The sequence below is a fragment of the Camelus bactrianus genome, chromosome 12 (assembly GCF_048773025.1).
Source record: "Camelus bactrianus isolate YW-2024 breed Bactrian camel chromosome 12, ASM4877302v1, whole genome shotgun sequence".
In the NCBI taxonomy this organism is placed as follows: Eukaryota; Metazoa; Chordata; class Mammalia; order Artiodactyla; family Camelidae; genus Camelus; species Camelus bactrianus.
In genome coordinates this window covers 29,262,803-29,283,175 of record NC_133550.1, presented here as the reverse complement: position 1 = coordinate 29,283,175, position 20,373 = coordinate 29,262,803, and the positions used below count along the sequence as shown (strand labels likewise).

The 20,373-nt window shown below is 41.1% G+C and overlaps 1 long non-coding RNA gene across 1 annotated transcript in view; it reads right to left on the bottom strand.

Moving 5' to 3' along the window:
• Positions 1–12,711: 12,711 nt before the first annotated feature.
• LOC123612976 (uncharacterized) overlaps positions 12,712–20,373 on the bottom strand; it is a 61,310-nt gene continuing 53,648 nt past the window's right edge. The window contains exons 2-3 of the long non-coding RNA XR_006720297.2: positions 18,489–18,586; positions 12,712–13,013 (exon numbers count right to left, since the gene is read on the bottom strand). This is a non-coding gene — a long non-coding RNA (uncharacterized LOC123612976). The remainder of the gene's footprint in view (positions 13,014–18,488; positions 18,587–20,373) is intronic.

The following is a 20,373-nucleotide window of genomic DNA, read 5'->3' as shown; positions in this document are numbered from 1 at the left end:
GGTGTTGCAGGCTGGAGAGAAGACCTTGACATGGAGTTTAACACTCAGGATGTTTATTCAGGAGCACCCTTGGGATTAATAACTGTGGAAGGGAAAAGCAGAATGGGGGACTGGGCAGAGGGAAAAGATGAGCTGTGATGCAGGGCGCAGGCCTAAGCTGACCCCATAAAGCACTGTGGAGTTCGGATGGCTCTTCAGCGTTGTCCCGAGTTGGACGGAGATGGCCTGGCTGCCTGGGGCAGGGGGTGACTTTGGGTGAGGAGGCTCTTTGTAGCTGAGCAGTCCCTGAAGGCTGACAGCCAACAATACTCCCCAGAGCTGGGGCAAGTCCTTCACTGAGGGGAGATCTTGGCTGTGTATCCTGTGAGGAGTGTGTCTTTCAGCCATTCTAAGGTCACATTCTTATAATATTCCACCTAAAGAAAAAGGAAGATCTTTCTTGAACTCCAACAAATTCCAGGGAAGGACTCTGCTCTATCTTGGATCACATACCTCCTTCTCGGGCCAGCAATTAGGCCAGCGGGTGAGGGCTGTGTTAGGCTCATTCTTGGTCATGCCCACCCTTGTCAGCAGGTGGGTGTTCAGCAGAGGACTGAGGCTGGCAATTGCACAAAACCCCATAGAGTCACGGAAGAGCATTTCCCCGACAGAAGGAAGGGGTGGTGGTCCTATAACCTCAAGAAGAGGGAGGGGTGTATTATTCATTCAAAAACAGTAGCTCTCACCAGTTTTCCCTTCATTGTTGCTCAGTCAGCCTTTTGGCCTTGGCCTGCTCCTCAGTGATATTGGCAGCTGTACCCTTTACACAGCTGGAAACCTGACATGGGCACACAGCTATATACTTAGGGAGAATGAAAGTCAGCTGGCCACTCCAAGCCCACGAGAATAAAGGATCAGTGTCATCCCTCAGTTTCTGACCTCAACCTAGCCTCACAACAGAGGCTCTGCATTAGTTCCCAGCTTTTGCAGTGTTCCCCATCCCCGTTCAACCAATGAGAACATGATGAGTCGGGAGTTTCATAGCCTGTCTTGATCCTAGGGCTTTAACCCCTCTTGATACGTACTCCAAACATCTACCAACTCATCAAGGTAAGGTGCAAAACCCCACCTGTATTAATGGAATAGTATCCCAGAGCCTCTTATTTGCTCTTACACTGCCTCCTCTCCATGCTGGTCTCTGTTCCATTCCCCAGTTTTGTCTTCATCTTTCACTTATGATCCTCCTGTTCCTTCACCCTGGTGCTTGCTTTGGATATTTCTGATCCTACTTTTGGTTCCTAGTCAACAGCCCTCTCTTGGGTTCATTGCCCACCCTGTCCTGGTCAACCACAGGGTCCTCACTAACTTGACAGCCACTCTCCTGCTTGATCCCCTATAAGTGACACACAGAGGACCTCAAAATGCTGCACTCTGTACACCCATGGGGTTTTAATTCTTCGGAAGAAATTCAAATGGAAAAGCGTGCAGTGAATAAAAATGACAGTCATGGAAATTGGAAAAACCAGAATCTGCCAAGAGACTCAGAAAGTAATAGCTGACTGATGGGCTTCCCGTGGTCCAGGGTTTGACCTTGCCAGAGTTACCACAGGTGCTCTTGTCGGTGCAGTTAGGAATGTTGACTTATCCTACTGAGACTCCACAAGAGATTGAAAATTATAAATAAGAATGACAGTGTATTATTTTACAGAGGAAATGTACCTATGAAAGGGGACCAGATACTTGACCCTTCTTGCCAGCATATTCTCTTCTTTATGGGAACTTCCAATTTTTGCTCAATTTTTAAGGTAATAAGGAAAAAGACAAAACAATACATAAATGATTTAAGGTGTGTGTAGAGCAACAAGATCGACGTCGATGAACTGAACTATTGGCTGGCAGACAGCGCCATCTTGTGGTAGCTCCAAGAGTCCACTGTTCAGCTGGGTTAAGAAAGGGCACATTCAGGGTGTGAAATGGTGGTTGGGTTGTCTTTGCGAAATATAAAAGTGTAGTTTGTGTAACAGACACAGGAAAGTCAAGGACTGCCTCTACTTTTTGTAATGTATTCACATTTGTTTAGCTCTTCTTAATGCCCTCCCTCTTCAAGTCTTGCTGGCCTCAGAACCATTTTGTCTCTCTGAGCTGCCTGCTTAACTCTGAGCAGTTAATATAATGTGTTTACATCTCTGAGTGGGAATTTACTTCCACGTGCTTGACGGACATGTTACCATCTCCCTTGTGTACAGATCATGTGGCTTTGTGTGTTGCTAGCGTCCAGGAAGGAGGACCAGGCCTCACTCTTGTGATGCTATTGGAGGCTGTACTATGTCAAGCCCCCTTCTTCCTGGGTCTCTTGAATAATCCATGTGGTTCTGCTCTGCCATTTTCCACTCTCCTTCTGCCCCCCAAACTACCTCCAGAGACCTCCTTCTCTCTAGGGGATGTTTCCTGTTCTTGTTTTCCTTGCTTCATTTGAAATAGTTGAATTACCTGGCTCACCGCCATTGTGATTTCTCAACAGGTGCCACCTACCTGCTGTGTGTCCATATGCCCTGCACTTGAAGATCCAGTTTCTGTTCAGACTTTGGGTGGCAGGTTGAAAACTGGACTGAACGTCTTTGCCTGTATTTGGCCTTTGATCATCTGTCCTGGGAAGGGTGCCTGGCTCTGACCTCCTCCCAGTGTCCCTGCTTATTCCTCTCCAATTCCATTTTCCTGCTTCTCCAGACATGCTGTTGGGTGTTCCAAGTAAAAGACTCCAAACCCTTGCTGGGCAAACTCCATACAGTCCTAGAAAAAAAGATTATCCTTCAAGCCAATCTGACCTAGTATCCCTGTACAGATGCCACTTCATCTCACAGCATGATTTTCCAGTGCTGTGTTTAGTGTCAGGGAGAAAGTCACGTGCATTTTCCTGTTACAATAAAATAGGACATGAGATGCCATTCTTGTGTGAGTCATTAGGAGATGTAATGCACTCAATTTATTCTTTAATAATTTTGTTCCATTATTGAATAAATGATGAACAAGATAAATGAATAGGGTACATTTCTGGCATTGGAGAGGAATATTAGGGGAAAATTATGCTGAGAGTTTTAATGCATTCAAATTACACATTAATTTGTTACTTCTATCCACTGAGCACTTTTGCATGCTCCGTTTAATTTATTTCCCATAAATGTATTCTGTAGTGTAGGAAATTCTGATAGAGGTTCTCCTGTATTAATTGGCTTCCCTAGCTTACATTTAGTCACTTCCCATGTCAAATTCTGTGCCCCAGCAATACTAAATGCCATTTACTGTCTCAGATATGCCATGCTTTTTCTCACTTCTGATTCTTCTCTTATTATGCCCGAAATAGTGCCTTTAACTCCTCCCCACCTCTCATCTGTTGGTCCAGTAATTTCTACCATTCCATTACATTTTTATCCAGCAATGAGGGAAAATATCCATAAACCTCATGTCCAGGTAGGATGCCCTCCTTATGTGCTCTCCTAGTCAAAGCTCCCCAGGGTGCCCCCGTCTGAGTGCGCAAACAACCCTGGAAACCCAACGCCTTATGTAACTGAGGAGACTGGCCCCAGGCCCACTGAAGCAGGCAATGCTCTTGAGTGGAACATTGTTTTAAAAATTAAATACCTCTCCTCTTTAGCACAGACCTATCTCTAGTACACATATGCAGTAGCAGTCAAGGTAGCAGAAATTCTGAAACTGACTAGCTAGGTATAGTGATATTTATAGTGAATGGCTGATTTATTCTATTTTCTAAATTTTTAAAAATATCAGTGTTGCTTCCAAGAATGTGTGGGGTTTGGAAACCCAGAGGCAAACTTGGGGAATAATTATTAAAAAATGAAAAATAAAAATCTTTGCAAGATTTTTCAGAAGTTTGATTTGCTTGGATGTTCAGCTAGTGGAAGTGAATTAAAGTAAATATCCCTAAGGCTGTTTTTAGTAATAGAATATTTATTTCTCTTAAAGTGTTCTATAAATTACATGGCATACATACATACCTACGCAGTAGAAATGTAAAGATGTGAATGGAGGAAGAAGGAATACATGGGTGGTTTCAATTGCATTTGTAGTGGGTTTTCCCCAGTTTTACTGAGATATAGTAGACACATAACATTGTATAGTTTCATATACAATAACTTGATAAATGTATATACTGTGAAATGATCACCACAGTAAGTTTAGTAAACATCTGTCACCTCACGTAGTTACAAATTTTTTTCTTATGATGAGAACTTTTAAGATTTACTCATAGCAATTTTCAGGTACCACATTGTTAACTCTTGTCACCGTGATGTACATGACATCCCCAGGACTTATTCATCTTATGACTGAAAGTTTGTACCTTTTGACCACCTTCACCCATTTCCCCCATTTATCTATAGTGTTTTATTTCTTAGGTGGTGTAATGAATGAATCAGTGTTTATCATAGTATTTTAAAAAAACAGATTTAAAATCCGTTTTCCTTACTCCTCACTGAATAGATTTAAAGTAGGGTTCAGTTACTAGCCCCCCAGGAAGCACATGTCTGCTCTTGCCACACCCGTGGCATTTTGTACTTGCCCCTTCTTGTTGCTAATCTTGCAGGACTGTGTTTTGACTAAGTGTGCTTCTCTTGCTCTGTCTCTCCCAGTGGACTATGAACTCTGAAGGGCAGGGGTCGCTGATTCCTCACTGTTGTCTCCCTATCCCCAAGCACAATGCTAGCACAGAATTGGCACTCAGTAAATTTGTGGGATGGACAGGTGGCTGGATGGATATAGGGTGGGGTTCTGTCCTCAAAGGCAGCCAGCTAAGCAGGGGCAAAATTCTAGTCCTCAGGTTTCTGCCATTGACTCCTTCTCTCATCCCCCTTCCTCCTAAAAAAATTCTCAAGGGGCTGTGTAAATAATTAAGAGGTCGCATAGGGAAAATGCATACATGGCAAAGCCTCATCCGCAGCTGCAATTTCCTAAGAAAGAACTCCCCTGGGGCTCAGAGAGACTGTGGGCCCCTCTCTGGGTGACTCTGGAGAGGAGGGGCAGAGGTACTCCCATTTAGTCATTACCTAGCATCCGCTTAGAACAATGCTAGACACTTTCACATATAATACTCTCATTTTTAGTTCTCACAACCACCCTGGAAGGTAGGTATCACTAACCCCATGTACACAGAGAGGAGAAAACAGCTTCAGAGAGACAATGAACCTTGGTCAGCCTACATGCAGCAGGAGGTGGAGCCCAGGCTTACCTTCAGGTCTCCCTGGCACCAAAGCTCAAGTATGTTCCTTTTACCACGAACTCCGTGCTGTTGGAGACATGGAATGCTTTGACTTGAAAGGAACCTTAGAGGTTATCCATGTAACCACTTTTTGCTATTAAAGTAATTTTCTTTTAAAAAAAAGAGTTTTCGAACATTTCTCTTGCCAAATGAGACTTTGCAAATTATGATTTTGCCAAGAGAAACAAAGAACACTCAATTATCCCTTAAGTCTGTAATTGATTGAGCAACTCTTAAAATTAGCCAGGAACTTTTTTGGCCGTATTGGATGAGGGAGGCATGGCCTGTCTTTTTACCTACCTGGGGCATGAGTTCTGGCTTCGATTCCCCTAGCACAGGGATTACTTTTGTTCATCTCCAAAGGTAGCTCACTGGCCTGCTTCACCAATACGTCTAATGTCAGGTCAACTCATTTACTTATTAACCAACATTTATTGCACACTTGCTATTTGCCAGCATCAGGGCTGGGTGTTTTACCTGAATTAGCTCGGTTACTCCTAACTGTTATCCTATGAAGAAAGTAATATAATTAACACTATTTGATCACTAGGAAAACAATTACTTGCTCACAAAGCCTATGAATGGGGATCCAGATCAGTGTGAATCCAGAACCAGTGTTTTCACCTGTTTATGAGCTTGCCTCATGGGCAACAATGTGGTCGTGATGTTGTGACATCGTGCATTGCTCTCTGAACAGCTTGCGTTATTGCCTCCCGCTGGTCAGCATTTCCCAGGGGTCTGAGTTGCATGTGACAGGTTGATTTTTTTTTTTCTTTTTCAGTAATAGAGCAATGGTTTGTGGAACTATCAGGCACATCTCCAGAATCACAAATCCCTTTCATAAGTAGAAAGGATTTCCTTTGTCTGGATTTTTAAAAAAGCTTTCCTTAGAAAGACCCTTTTTGTTGAGCAAATGCAGAGAGTGCTTTCTGTTTTCAACACAGCACTTGAAAAAAGGGAACACAAATCCTTTAATGTTAGTGGCTGTTTCCAGATGGCTCTGTAATATAAGCAGAATGGTCGAAGCTGAAGCCACTTTTCGAAGATCTTTGTGAACAGGATTAATTTGTTGAGATTTATATCACATCTAGAACTTTGCCATCACACATTGTTTATTTATTTTTAAGTTAAGAGGCTTTATTTCTTAGGTGACACAAATAAAAACAGACAGTAGGAAACCCCCACAGGACAGAAACTGGAGAAGTAGTGGTGTAATGGAAACAGCTGTAGGAGAAATTTCTTGAAGCTCTGTTTATGATCACCTCCTTTGGGAGACGAGGAAAGGAAAGCAGATGTCAGCCTGTGGGATATTTTACAGAGAATTGTTTATGGTTATGTCATCCTGAGTAGAAGAAGAAGGAAAAGAGAAACAATGTTTAATGTGGAGTGTAGGATCAATCGGGGATAATTTAGTGATAGTGAGCAAGACCTGGCCACAAGGACTATTGAGCCAATACCAATTAGAGGTGGGGGAGTAGTGAGAAACTGACCCTGCTCATACGGACAGGGGTGTGTGTGTGTGTGTGTGTGTGTGTGTGTACACAACTTCCCACATAGAAAGGGCAACCATGAAAAAGCAAACTCAGTATCAGTCCAGGCTTGTCTAAGAGGGTCACTAATAGCACATCCACCCTGAGGAAGAATACCTAGCCTGTGAGGGTATCTTTGCAGCCAGGAGTCATGGAATGTGTGTGTGTGTGTGTGTGTGTGTGTGTGTGTGTGTGTGTGTGTGTGTGTTGTGGAGTGAGGGGATGCGCAGGGAGAATAGGGCATGGTGTCAAAAACTTCTATTACATCTCTTTTAGCTAATCAGTTTCTTTTTAAATAGTCTCTTGTTTTTGATTAGATCTTACTGTATGGGTGGGCTGAGAAGGATTTTTTGATTTCTATTTCTATTTGATATCTATTTCCTTCTGCAGAAACATCGCCAGCTAATTTGGAGATGCTATCTGTAGTATAGCACCAGAGAATTTAGGAGATAGCGGACTTTCTACATCTGCTACTAACTAGCTGTGTGACCTTGAGCAAGTCACTTAAACTCTCTTCAGATGTGTTGGATGATTTCTAAGGTCCTTCTCAGTGCTGAAATTTACAGAGTGAACTTTCCTATAAAATTCACTTGAGGTTTCCTATGTCTGTTTGTGTGTCCTATTTCAATAGCCATGAATGAAACTTGGTAAAAGATGGTATTTCGGTTATGGTGGAAAACACGTGTCTACAATGAATGGTTTCTTTTTGGAAGATTTCCCCACTTCATTTCACCTTGCCTAGCAAAGAAGAAGTTTCGACATTCTCTAAGCTGAGCCTTGACAAACATATACCTAGCTCCTTAAAAGAAACATTTGTGGAGAATTCCTGAGGATTTGAAACATTTTTGGAGGATTCTTAAAGTTATTCATCATTATAACTTTAAATAGCATTTATTAAGTAGTCTCATAGCCTTGGATAGTCATTTAGCTCTTACTTCATTTTAAGGACATATGATACTGAATGGAACCCAAGTCTTTATCTAATCACTTATTTCACTTCATTATAACTTCTCTGTTTTTAAATCTGCCTTGCCTACTAAATCATGAGTCCCTTGAAGGTAGAAACCATATTTTATTTATCTTTCTATTCCCTACTGCTGAGTATAGTATTTTGACTCAATAGTTGTCTTTTGAGTAAAAGATAATTAACTCATCACTGTCAAACCATATTTACAATTCAGATTTGATTCATACCATCTTCATGCATTGTGTTTAGATGAGCACAGTTGTGAGGGACTCACAGGTTCACCCTGAAAGCTTTCTCAGGCTGCCCCTCCCTCCCCATTCACACACCTGGTGGTGGTGGAAGGGGATGTATTTTGAAAAGGCTTCCCAGATGAGCAATGAGTTGGGGTGGAGTGGGGACAGATATTTTTCCCACCATGCAAGTCTGCATAGGGGCAGAGAGAAGAAAAGTAAGATGCTCTTCTCTGAAAGCCTGCTCTCCTCCTCATCAGGCAAGGAAACTATACTCACCCAAACTGAAGCCTCATGCACCAGGAATAGGCATGTTTTTAAGGCCACCCTGTTGATGCAGCTGACACAGACATACTGAGAAGGAAAAGAGGAGTAGAGAACTATTTCACATCAAAATAAATCTTAGCAACCTGCCTTTTAAGCATCAAATTAATTTAAAACTGTTCACAAAGAAACCTTGCCAAAAGGAGAAAATGTCAAATATTTGGAAATACTAAACCAAAGCAATGAAACTGCAAAGTTGAGACATTTGGATGGAATGTGCAATGGAAACAACCTTGCTGTGTCCAGCGCAGCTCGGGATCGTGTCTGAGGACGGGCGACACAAGACTTAAGAAACAAAGAGACAAAGTAAAGAGCAAAGATGGGACCAGGGCATTCAAGATCTCGTGGATCTAGAGTGCTGAAAGCCTGGTCGACATCATATTTATTAGGCGTATACAGCTCAGGAAAAAATGCTATCGAAGAGGTGGGGCTTTAGGTATTCCATGCGATAAGCACTAAATTCTGCTTGCTGATTAACTGATTAATTTCAGGCCTGTCCCTTCCAGGAACAATCACCCTCTTCCGGGGTATGCAAAATTTCTAAGTCTATCCTGTTATTGCCTCTGGGAGATCTTGAGATTGCAAATATTTCTCCTGGGTTAAACCGCATGCTTTCATGCCAGAACAAAGTTCTGTTAATGGATGATCTGGCTTTCCAGGACTATCCTTTGTTTTACCCTAAGGAAATATCTGCCCACCTTCGTGCCCTTATGGTCAACCTCAGGATTGCCCCTCACAAATTTTCTTTAGCATAATACGTGTTATAGGTCATCTACTGTGTAAAGCATTAAAACAAAGCAAGCATGTGCATTTTAAGCAAGTAAGTGTGAATATAATATTTTAAGCTCATGGAAATTTAGGTGCGGCTTGTTTTCTAGTTGCTTGTTTTCCAGCGACTTGTTTTGCAGCAGCTTGTTTCCCAGCACAACCTGGGGCATCCCTTTAGCTTTATTGGAAGTTTAAGATCTTCAGCTCAAAGACTCACTCCTCAGAGGGCCTTCCCTGACCACCTGATCTCAAACAGTCTCCTGGTTCTCTGTCACTCACTCTGTTTCCTGTCACTCTGTCTCATCATAGTGTGCCCTGTTTAATTTGTTTCACAGCACCTTTCATCTAAAATTATCTTTTTTATTTATTCATTTCCTGTAGAATGTGTGGGCATCCCCTCTGTCTTATTTACTACAGTGCCCAGCTCCTTGGCAGGAGGAGGTGCTCAGTAAATATTTATTGACTAAGTGACAGTATTAATATTATGCATGGCTCATTGAAGATACTTCCTTAAAACTATTTTTCAAGATGTAAAAACTGTTAGAAAAAAAATCACTCTGTTCAGGATTTGCCTCAAAAAAATGCTTGGAGAGTTGCCATAGCAGGGTGGTTAACAGCACAGAACAGAGTCAGAATACCTGGATGTGTCTCCTGTAGGACCCAGAAACACCTACAAAAGACTCATCTAGTGAGAGTTCCAGGATTTAGTTCAAGTTTGTGCTCACAGCATTAAGAACACATTATTTATTTTGAAACACTCACGCAGTGGGGCCCAGAATGTAGCAGAAGAATGAGATGTGAGATTCCTTTTAAAATAAATTCCATGCTTAATCTAAAAAAAAAAAGAAGACACCGATGAACTTATTTACAAAACAGAAACAGACTCACAGACATAGAGAACAAACTTATGGTTAGCAGTGGGGAAATGGGGAGGGAAGGGATAAACTGGCAGTTTGAGATTTGCAGATACTAACTACTATATATAAGACAGATAAACAACAGGGTCCTACTGTATAGCACAGGGAACTGTATTCAATATCTTGTAGTAGCCTAAAGTGAAAAACGACATGGAAAGGAATATATGTATGTACACGTATAACTGAAACGTTGTACACCAGGAACTGATGCAACGTTGTAAACTGACTGTAACTTAATTAAAAAAATTCCAATCTTAAAGCATGCCTATATTTACTAACCTCTAAAAAATATTTCCTTCTGTCTCCCATGAAAACATAAAGCTATTAAAAGTCTTTGAAATCAAACATGGCACATAATTTGTCCTCTTGGCTGCTTTATGCAACGACAGAGAAGGTGGAGTCAAAGATGTTAGTTCTGACTCAAACTCTGCCATTTACTAGGTTGAGTAAGTCACTTAATCCCCGTGAGACACACTTTCTTTATCTGTTCAAAAAGAAAAAGGCAATAATATGCACCAACATTCTTGCCCCTCCCAAGGTGGCTGTTATACTCCTGGGATATAACCTATGTGAAAGTGCTTAGTATTAGTGCTAAATGTTAAGGGTTGTAAGGATATTAGCTATTTTTTACATTAATGATGGAAGGATGTCAGCCTAAATAAAGAGGTAAACTGAGGTGAGCTCAAATGACCAGATATTGTGTTTATTTGGGAATAGCAGAAAAATTGCAATAGGAAACACATGTTATAAGAAGCTACAGGTGAGTCTGTGAAGGGTTTGGTCTTTTGAGGGTTTGGAAGGGGGCTGTATTTATGGGCAAGGAATACAGAGAGGGGAGGTCCAGCCAGAGTCCAAATGAGACAGGAGGGAAGGGGGCAAGGCACAGCCACTCAAGGAATGACAGCAACCAAAATGGTGGAAGTTTCACCTCCTAGTTGGCTTTGAGGATTAAGAGGTTTAACTTGTAATAGACCTTGAGCTTCATTATATGCTCATTGTAACAGCATGATCAAATAATATGCCTGCAGGCATCATGACAGCCCCAAGGCTAACCACAAAAGGCCAAAGAATGGCTGGTGGCCCAATCCCTGGGAATCCCAGCCCCTTCCCCAGGGCAGTTGGATTGATCCCACCTGTAAGCATGTGAAGCTACTGAGACCATAAAAAGTGACACCATGCCTAGTGTCCCCTTTGCGCTCTCTTTGGAGATGGCCCGTACCCTGTCTGTGGAGTGTGTACCGACTTTTACTTTAACCTGAGCACCCAATTCCCACACCTCTTTCCTTGCCTTTCTCTTGCCTTATAATCTATGCAGTATATATCTCTAAATAAAATCTACCTTAACTCAACAGTGGCTCACACTTGAATTCTTTCCTGCATGAAGCCAAGGACCCACACTTGGCAGGGCTCGTCCCAGGGGCTCAGCCGAGACCTGGGACTTGGCCTCCTCATGCCCCGCATCTGTTTTTCTGCATCACAAACAGTGACTTGACTGGCTTGAGGATGGGGAGAGATCCTTGGTGGGTGTTTACTGGTCAGAAAATGAGTCAGTCTTCTATAAATCAGGTATTCAGTTCTTTTTCCTTTTTTTTTTTTTTTTTTTTGAAGTTTTAGGATTTAGAATACTTTTATTTTTCTCTTCTCCTTGTCTTTTCTTCTTTTGGGGGGGAGGGGTAGTAATTAGGTTTATTACCTTATTTTTTGGTGGTGGTACTGGGGATTAAACCTCGGATCTCGTGTGTGCTAGGCATGTGCTCTACTGCTGACTTATACCCTCCCCCGGCTTTCAGTTCTAAAGTTCAGTTCTTCTGAGGGTGAATGCATGAGGTTCTCTGTTTCAAATCATCCAGTTCCATTTTAGATTGAAATGCTTTCACAGATGTTAGCGTATTATAACTTTGTGACTGGTGGAGGATATAATTCTATTTCACTGTTTATAGCGAAACACTCAACTGCCTAAACTAGCTATACTGTTTGCCTTCAAGAACAATGAAGTGGGGAGTGCAAGAAATAATGACAGAGTAGAAGCTGAAGTTACAGAGTCATTGCTGTGCTGCCTGGGCCAGATCTCAGCAGTGTGTTTATCAGAAATTTAGCAACTGGAATAGAGATCTAGAGATCTAATTATATGTTCTCTTATCTACAGTAAGAGAGCTAAATTGGAAAATCATCTCCTGATCCTCCTACTTATTCCACTAACACGTAAGTAGTTAAATCTTTTCTTACTCCACCCTTTCTCTTCCAGCCCATCAAGACTCCTGTCTCACATTCAAAAACCCTCATTTCCTCATGAAAAAAACTTCTCATTTTCAGAGCCAGCATCCTCCACTGTTTAGAAGGAAACAGGCTAAAATGTTAACAGTGGTTACTTCTGGATCATAAGATTAAGAGTAACATTTTCTTATCATATTTTTCTGTACCTACCAAATTTTCATAATAAGCATTTATTCTTTTCATGCTAAGAAGAAAAACAAGGAAGCAGATTTATTTAGGCAGCTTTACTCAAAGAGTATTTTATTTTAGATAATACTAATCCTAGGAAATACCCTGCAATAAGTAAGAGCGCTGACAAAATACCTTTGGCAAACACTAGACACTATCTCCTTTTGGGAGAGTCCCAAAACACATAGTACATTAAGCACTTGAAAGATCCTTCAACAAAGAAACCTGTTTAACTTTGTTTAATCCAGAATTTTCCATATTTTCCCATAAATCATGACTTTCCTGCAAAATCTGTAATTTTTTTGTGAAGTTAGCAAGCCACAGAATATCTTTCTGGGAAACACATGTGGTTGAGAATGACTTTCTTTGGCTGAGCAAGTGGGTGACATGGCTTTCTCGACCAGGGTCCATGCATCACTAGAGGGTCCACGTGTGGGCTTCAGGCAGGTACCACAAACCCTACAAACTATATGAATGATATTAAGTGTTTGTACATATATGTGCTTTCTTCCTGGAGGCAGGGTCCACAATCCTCATTACATTCTCGGGCATCCACATTCTGAAATCATCTCAGGCATTTTCATTCTGAAAAGACGAAGGACCATAGACATAAAGTAAAATCAGCTTCTCGACATCCATCACTTTTGCCTAAGCAACACTTTGCCATCAAAACAAAGCAGAAAGATCAAGAAATCTGTTGCCATATTTAGCAAAAATAAAACAAAACAAATAAGGCGCCCAGTTAAATTTTAGTAATTTCCAATGAACAGTGGACAATTTTTTGGTACAAGGATGCAATGTCTGGGACATCCTAATGCTAAAATTATTTGTTGTTTATCTGAAATTAAAATTAAACCAAGCATCCTGTATTTTATCTCACAGCCTTAGTTAATGAAAATTTATTAACAATGGGGCCATGCAACACCGTATGAGAAATGCCTTTCTATTCAGAGTGTGGCCCACAGCCCATCAAATCACCTGGAAGTTTACTAAAAATGCAGAATCTCAGTCTCCACCAGCAGGGCTCAGAGTCTGCCTTGTATCAAGATCTCTAGGTGAAATGATCTCTAGGTAAAGAATTTCTGACTTGGTTTTTGACTGCAGTTGCACATTGGCATCGCCTGGAAGCTTTAAACCTACTCCCACCGGAGCTTACTCTCAGAGCATCAGGTTTAGTTGATCTGAGGCACAATCCAGACTGCAATATTTTTAAACAACCCCTCACTTCGACCCCAAATGATTCTAATGTGTAGCTGCAATATTGTGATTTATAAGAAACATATATTTAGTCATTTAGATGACCAGAATATATTCCTCATAAACATATTTGGTCCTTGCTCATGGTTCCCGGCTCAGAGCTCCGAAAACTCCTGGAATTTCCTGAATGAAAAGAACAGTGGGAGCGTCTCTTGTTATAATATTTGCAGACTTGTTCCTGAAATTGCTCCAGAGCCATAAAGGTGTCTTAGGTGTTATTTGTAACAAGCTCCTTTTTGCCACAATTGTGTTTATGTTAAGGAGGTGATGTTTGGAACCCACAGAAGGATGGGGGCTGGTTGCTAGGAGAACCAACCATGGGATTAGAGGGTTGGAAATTTTGGTCCCACTTTTGATCTCCCTAACCTCCAGTGGAGAGAGAGGGGCTGGAAGTTGAATTAATCTCCATTGGCCAAAGATTTAATCAATTATGCTTATGTGATGAGGCCTGCCTGCGTTAAAAACCCAAAGGGAGAAGGTTTGGAGAGCTTCTTTTGGTGAACGTGTGGAGATAGGGAAGAGAGCCATTGCTCAGAGAGAGAGCATGAGCCCTGAGACCCTTCCTACATACTTTGCCCTGTGTATCTCTTCTGTTTGGCTGTTCCTGAGTTACAGCCTTTTATAATAAACTGGTACTATGGTAAGTAAAATGTTCCTCTGAGTTCTGTAAGCTGCTCTGGCAAGTAAATTAAACCTGAGAAGGGGATCATGGGACTTTATAGCCAGTTAGTCAGAAATACAGGAAACAACCTGGACTTCTGACTGACATCTGGGGTGGTGGTTTGGGGGCTGCAGTCTTGTAGAACTGAGCCCTTAACCTGTGGGATCTGATGCTATCTCCAGGTAGATAGTGTCAGAATTGAGCTCAATTGTAGGACATCCAGCTGGTGTTAAAGACTTAGTGGTGTGGGGACCCTCCTCCACCATCGGTATTGGGTGTGGAAATTTGAGTAGTCTAGTGGCACCTTTATATAAAGTTGAGGACCCAGCCAGGGTGAGGACTTCATCAGAACCACCTGTGGAGAGTTTCCCACACTTTCTGTGCCCAACCCAAATCTCCAGGTGTGGCTGCAATTTCAGAAAACATCTGGAACAATACTGCCGTATACTCTCCCTGCAGTTGAGAACCATTAAGGTTGAGGGCACCCTAACGTGGCGTTATCCAGCTGCTACCAGGCCCCCAGGACACTTAGGGAAGAAGGTCCACCCATAGGAACTCAGCATTCAACTCGAGTTAAGTTTGGTTTTCCCCCTGTTCTCCTGGCAGCCACAGAACCACAAGTGGGAGGACACAAAAGACAAGGCAGGATGGAGGGAATGCCATGATTGTTCTAATTTCTATGGAGAGTTGCAGTGGTGCCTGAGGATGAAGGTGTTCACTGTCTCCTGCCAGATTAAGTCATTTGTTTCGGCTCTTGGGTTGTGAAATGGCATCCCACAAGTCAACTTAGAATACTAAATGAATTATGAAAATGGTTCTAGCAGAAATGGGGAATGATTTAAATAATTCTGAGTTATATTACCCAGTGCGGGTGGTGATTTGTCTGCCTGCAGATAATGTGAAACACAGCTGCGGAGAATGACATAAAGCGATTGTCGGGGGTGTTGGATCCCTGGGCTGACAAATGGGCTAAGCAGTAACAGTTAAAGAAATCTCAGCCTTTCCTCCTGAGCGCAAAGCTTGATAAGGAGCAGGCAGATTTAGTCAAAGAAAAGAAATCTCTGTCTCATTAAATCTTACGTATTTCATCTAAGGGTGAGCCTGCACGATGTCTTTGTCTTTTAGATACTTATTTTGCAACTTCTTTTGGAAGAAATTTAATATCAATTTAACACTTTCTCAGCCTTGGATTTATTTTCCTATTGGTTAAAAAAAAATAAAGAAATGCTTGATTTTCTTGAGGAAGGATGAGAAATGGGGTGTAAATGCAGTAAGAACTGAGACAGAGGAACAAACAGGCCTATTTCTGGGCTTATGACCACTTGGTGGCCTGCAGGCTTAATGGCAAGTTCATTAAGTTGATGACATTGACACAAGGCAGTCAGTGGGCTTCTAGTTCAAAGGAGGTCAGCTGGTGTTTTTATTCTTTTTCAAAAGTTCCAGGGCGGGTCTCCTTTAAGGCCAAAATGTTGAAGAATTTTATTCAGGTAAAATGCACGTGGTTCACTATCTTTGCATTGTGTTAAACCCTCCAACTTTAACTGGCTTAGGGATCATCTGGGGATCTTGTTAAAATGCAGTTTCTGACTGAGTAAATCTGGTGTGTGGCCTGAGATTGTGCGTTTCTAATAAGCTCCCAGCTGATGTTGACTCTGCGGGCCTGCAGACCACTCTGTGAGTAGGAAGGCTGTGGAACTTTTGTTAACCGTGTATACTAGTTAGGGTTTTCTAGAGATAGAACCAACAAAATTGATAGAGATACACATATACAAGCATACCTTGTTTTATTACGCTCTATTGTACTTTGCAGATACTTCTTTTTTTTTTTTAAACAAATTGAAGGTTTGTAGCAATTATGTGGTAAGTCTATCAGAGCCATTTTTCCAGCAGCATTTGCTCACTTTGTGTCTGTTACGCTCTGGTCATTCTCACAATATTTTAAGCCCTCTACCAGCAAAGATTTAACTCACCGAAGGCTCAGAGGATGGTTAGCATTTTTTAGCAATAAAGTATTTTTAATAAGGTATTTATATTTTTTTAGACATAATGCTATTGCACATGTATTAGACTACAGTACAGTGTAAACATAACTTTTATATGCACTTGGAAACCAAAAAATTTGTGTGCCTTGCTGTCTTGCGATACTCATTTTATTGCAGTGGTCTGGAACTGAAACCACAGTATCCCTGAGGTCTGCCTGCACACATGTGTATTGAGAGATTGTGTTTATTTTAAGGAATTGGTTCATGCGGGGGGCGGGGGGCAAGTCCAAAGTCTGTAGGACAGACAGGCTGGAAACTCAGGCAGGAGTTAATGCTGCAGTCTTGAGGCAGAATTTCTTTTTCAGGAAACCTCAGTTTTGGCTCTTTTTTTTTTAAACATTTTTTATTGATTTATAATCATTGTACAATGTGTCAAATTCCAGTGTAGAGCACAATTTTTCAGTTATACATGAACATATATATATTCATTGTCAAATTTGTTTCTCTGTGAGCTACCATAAGATCTTGTATATATTTCCCTGTGCTATACTGTATAATCTTGTTTATCTATTCTACAATTTTGAAATCCCAGTCTATCCCTTCCCACCCCCCGCCCCCTTGGTAACCACAAGTTTGTATTCTATGTCTATGAGTCTATTTCTGTTTTGTATTTATGCTTTGTTTGTTTGTTTGTTTTAGGTTCCACATATGAGTGATCTCATATGGTATTTTTCTTTCTCTTTCTGGCTTACTTCACTTAGAATGACATTCTCCAGGAACATCCATGTTACTGCAAATGGAATTATGTTGTCGGTTTTTATGGCTGAGTAGTATTCCATTGTATAAATATACCACATCTTCTTTATCCAGTCATCTATTGATGGACATTTAGGCTGTCTCCATGTCTTGCCTATTGTAAATAGTGCTGCTGTGAACACTGGGGTGCAGGTGTCATTTTGAAGTAGGGTTCCTTCTGGATATATGCCCAGGAGCAGGATTCCTGGGTCATATGGTAAGTTTATTCCTAGTCTTTTGAGGAATCTCCATACTGTTTTCCACAGTGGCTTCCCACAGCAGTGTAGGAGGGTTCCCTTTTCTCCACAGCCTCTCCAGCATTTGTCATTTGTGGATTTTTGAATGATGGCCATTCTGACTGGTGTGAGGTGATACCTCGTTGTAGTTTTGATTTTCATTTCTCTGATAATTAGTGATATTGAGCATTTTTTCATGTGCCTATTGATCATTTGTATGCCTTCCTTGGAGAATTGCTGGTTTATATCTTCTGCCCATTTTTGGATTGGGTTGTTTGTTTTTTTCTTATTAAGTCGTATGAGCTGCTTATATATTCTGGAGATCAAGCCTTTGTTGGTTTCATTTGCAAAAATTTTTTCCCATTCCATAGGTTGTCTTTTTGTTTTACTTATGGTTTCCTAGAACAGTCTACTCAAGCAATAGAAATAAAAGCAAGAATAAACAAATGGGACCTAATGAAACTTACAAGCTTCTGCACAGCAAAGTTTTGGCTCTTAAGGCCTTTCAGTTGGTTGCATGAGGCCCACCCACATTACTGAAGGTAATTTGCTTAAGGTCAACTGATTATAGATGTTAATCACATCTACAAAATACCTTCACGGCCACATGTAGATGAGTATTTGATTAAATAACTATAGCTCAGCCAAGCTGGCTCATAAAACCTACCATCATACCTTGAACTCTTTAAAGGAAAGTTTCCACTCATGTCTATAAGCAAAATAGATAAAAGCAGACATGCTCTGGTTAAATTAGGAATGATGGTCCTGGAGCCTGGCCTCTCATTTCTCAGGCTCCTGTCCCTTCGCAGCTCCTACCACCTCTGCCTGAAGGAGCTTTAAGGAGCACAGTTTCAAGATCTTTGTCTTATATTTCTCCACCTGTAAAATGAAGATAGTAGTACTTGACTGGGGAGTAAATTAGACCACCTGAGAAAAACCATTCAGTGCAATGTCTGGCATATTTGTAGGAATTTTATATGTGTTAGCAGTTTCTAGTATTATTATCAATCAGAACAATTGAAAGATAACCTTTCTTGCAAAGAAAGGAGAACTTGCAATATTTTGGTGTAAGGCTTGGTGTTTCATAGTGAACTCACGATGTATTTCTGCCTCTACTTTTGCTGCTTACCTAGTGGCAAGAGAACCAGCTTCTGTATCCTGCACCCCAGCTGAGCTTCCAAATGGATGATGTCTTTGTGGGCCCAGCATTGGGACAAGCTCTCAGACCTGAGGAGGAAAAGATCAAGGGTTACTGCTTTGTTCTCTTTACTGCCTCTTGACCTAGAACAGAACTGTGATTTGCCTCACCTGGTGGCTGAAGTAAGAAAATGCTAGGTCTTCCTTAACTTCAACTGCAAAGAAATAGCACGGCTGCAACCTAGCAATTTTCTGTTATGTGAAAACAAGCACAGTTCTCTCAATAGCTTCCTTAGAAATTAGAATTTGAAAGGCAAAAGAAGCTACATTTTATAGTGCTCATTTTGCCTACAAATAATTTAATAGAGAAGGGGACATGTGTTTAAAAGGAGAATACGCTGAAGGAAAAATGCCTGAAGTGTATAAGGGGCTTTGAGTGCCATGAGTTTAAAAAGTGGTGTGGAACAACAAAGAATTTTCCTTCTCAAAACACTGGGCTAATAAGCTTACGAGATTGTATTTCAAGTGCATATTTTATAAAGTCATCCTGGGCCTTGGAAACAAAATTATATGCTTTCTGCTCGTTTCAGTAACAAAAGAAGACAGTATATTTTCTTTGATTTCTTTGACGGTCAGTATTTATGATACATGGGATAGAAGAGCCTCCAGCTCATTGCACCAAAGCTGTATTGGCTCTTACAGTAAGAAAAGCAGTGAAAAAACCCCTCAGCTCCATTAGTAACATGGCAAATACAACTTGAAGACATTCCGGGAATAGTTCCTTTGAGTATGATGTTACTAGTTTCCTGATGACGGTCATAGTTCACATGAAGTGGCCTAAGAAAATTTCCATTCAATGTAACAGATATTTCTTACCTATATTCAATATTAATTATTAGTACAGTTAAGGTAAAAAAAAAAAGGCAGCCAACATTGAGGCAGGGCAGAGTGAGTAGTTATGAGTGGTTATGCCAACACTTTGGTTTTGGGGTTTTTTTGGGGGGTGGGGAGGTAATTAGGTTTATTTATTTATTTAATGGAGGTACTGGGGATTGAAACCAGGACAACGCATTCTACCACTGAGCTATACCCTCCCCCAAATCCCAACACTTTGATTTTAGACAGACTTAGGTTCAAGCTCAAGTTCCAGTTGGTTGCTGTGTGACCTTGGGCAGGTCCTTGAATCTCCCTAAACTTTATTTAACTTGTCCATAAAGTGGAGTAATACTTTATAGGGTTGCTTTGAGGATTAAAGAAAATAAAGCGTGTAAGCATTTAATAAATGTAAGATACAACTATTAGGTTAAGAAAAGAGAAATGGGACATAGCCAGGGCCAGTCCCTCTCACAGATCATCAGGCTATGATGTCCATACGATGCCACAAAAAAATGTTCTAAGAAATTATGAGTGAGTCACACGGGAATCCTGTTTAAATCGTTCTAGGGGCCTATTGGGATGAATCCTCCTACAGCTGTGATACTATGAGCAAGGTAACCTCTCTAAACTAGAGTTCTCTGTAAAATAGTCATAGGACCTACCTCATAGGGCTATCTCCTTAATGAACTTTTTATTTTAGAGTAATTTTGATTTACAGAAAAGTTGCCAAGATAGTACAGTTTCCCCTTAGATCCTGGGCCCAGTTTTCTCCATCATTTACATCTTACATTATCATGGTACATCTGTCTAAACTAACAAACAAATGTTGGTACTACTATTAATTAAACTCCTGACTTCATTTTGATTTCCCCAGTTTTTCCATTAATGGCCCCTTCGTGTTCCAGGATCCAATCCAGGAAGCCATGTTGCATTTTGTTGTCTTGTCCCCAGTTCCCTCTGGTCCGTGGCAGTTTCTCCATCTTCCCTTCTTTCCATGACCT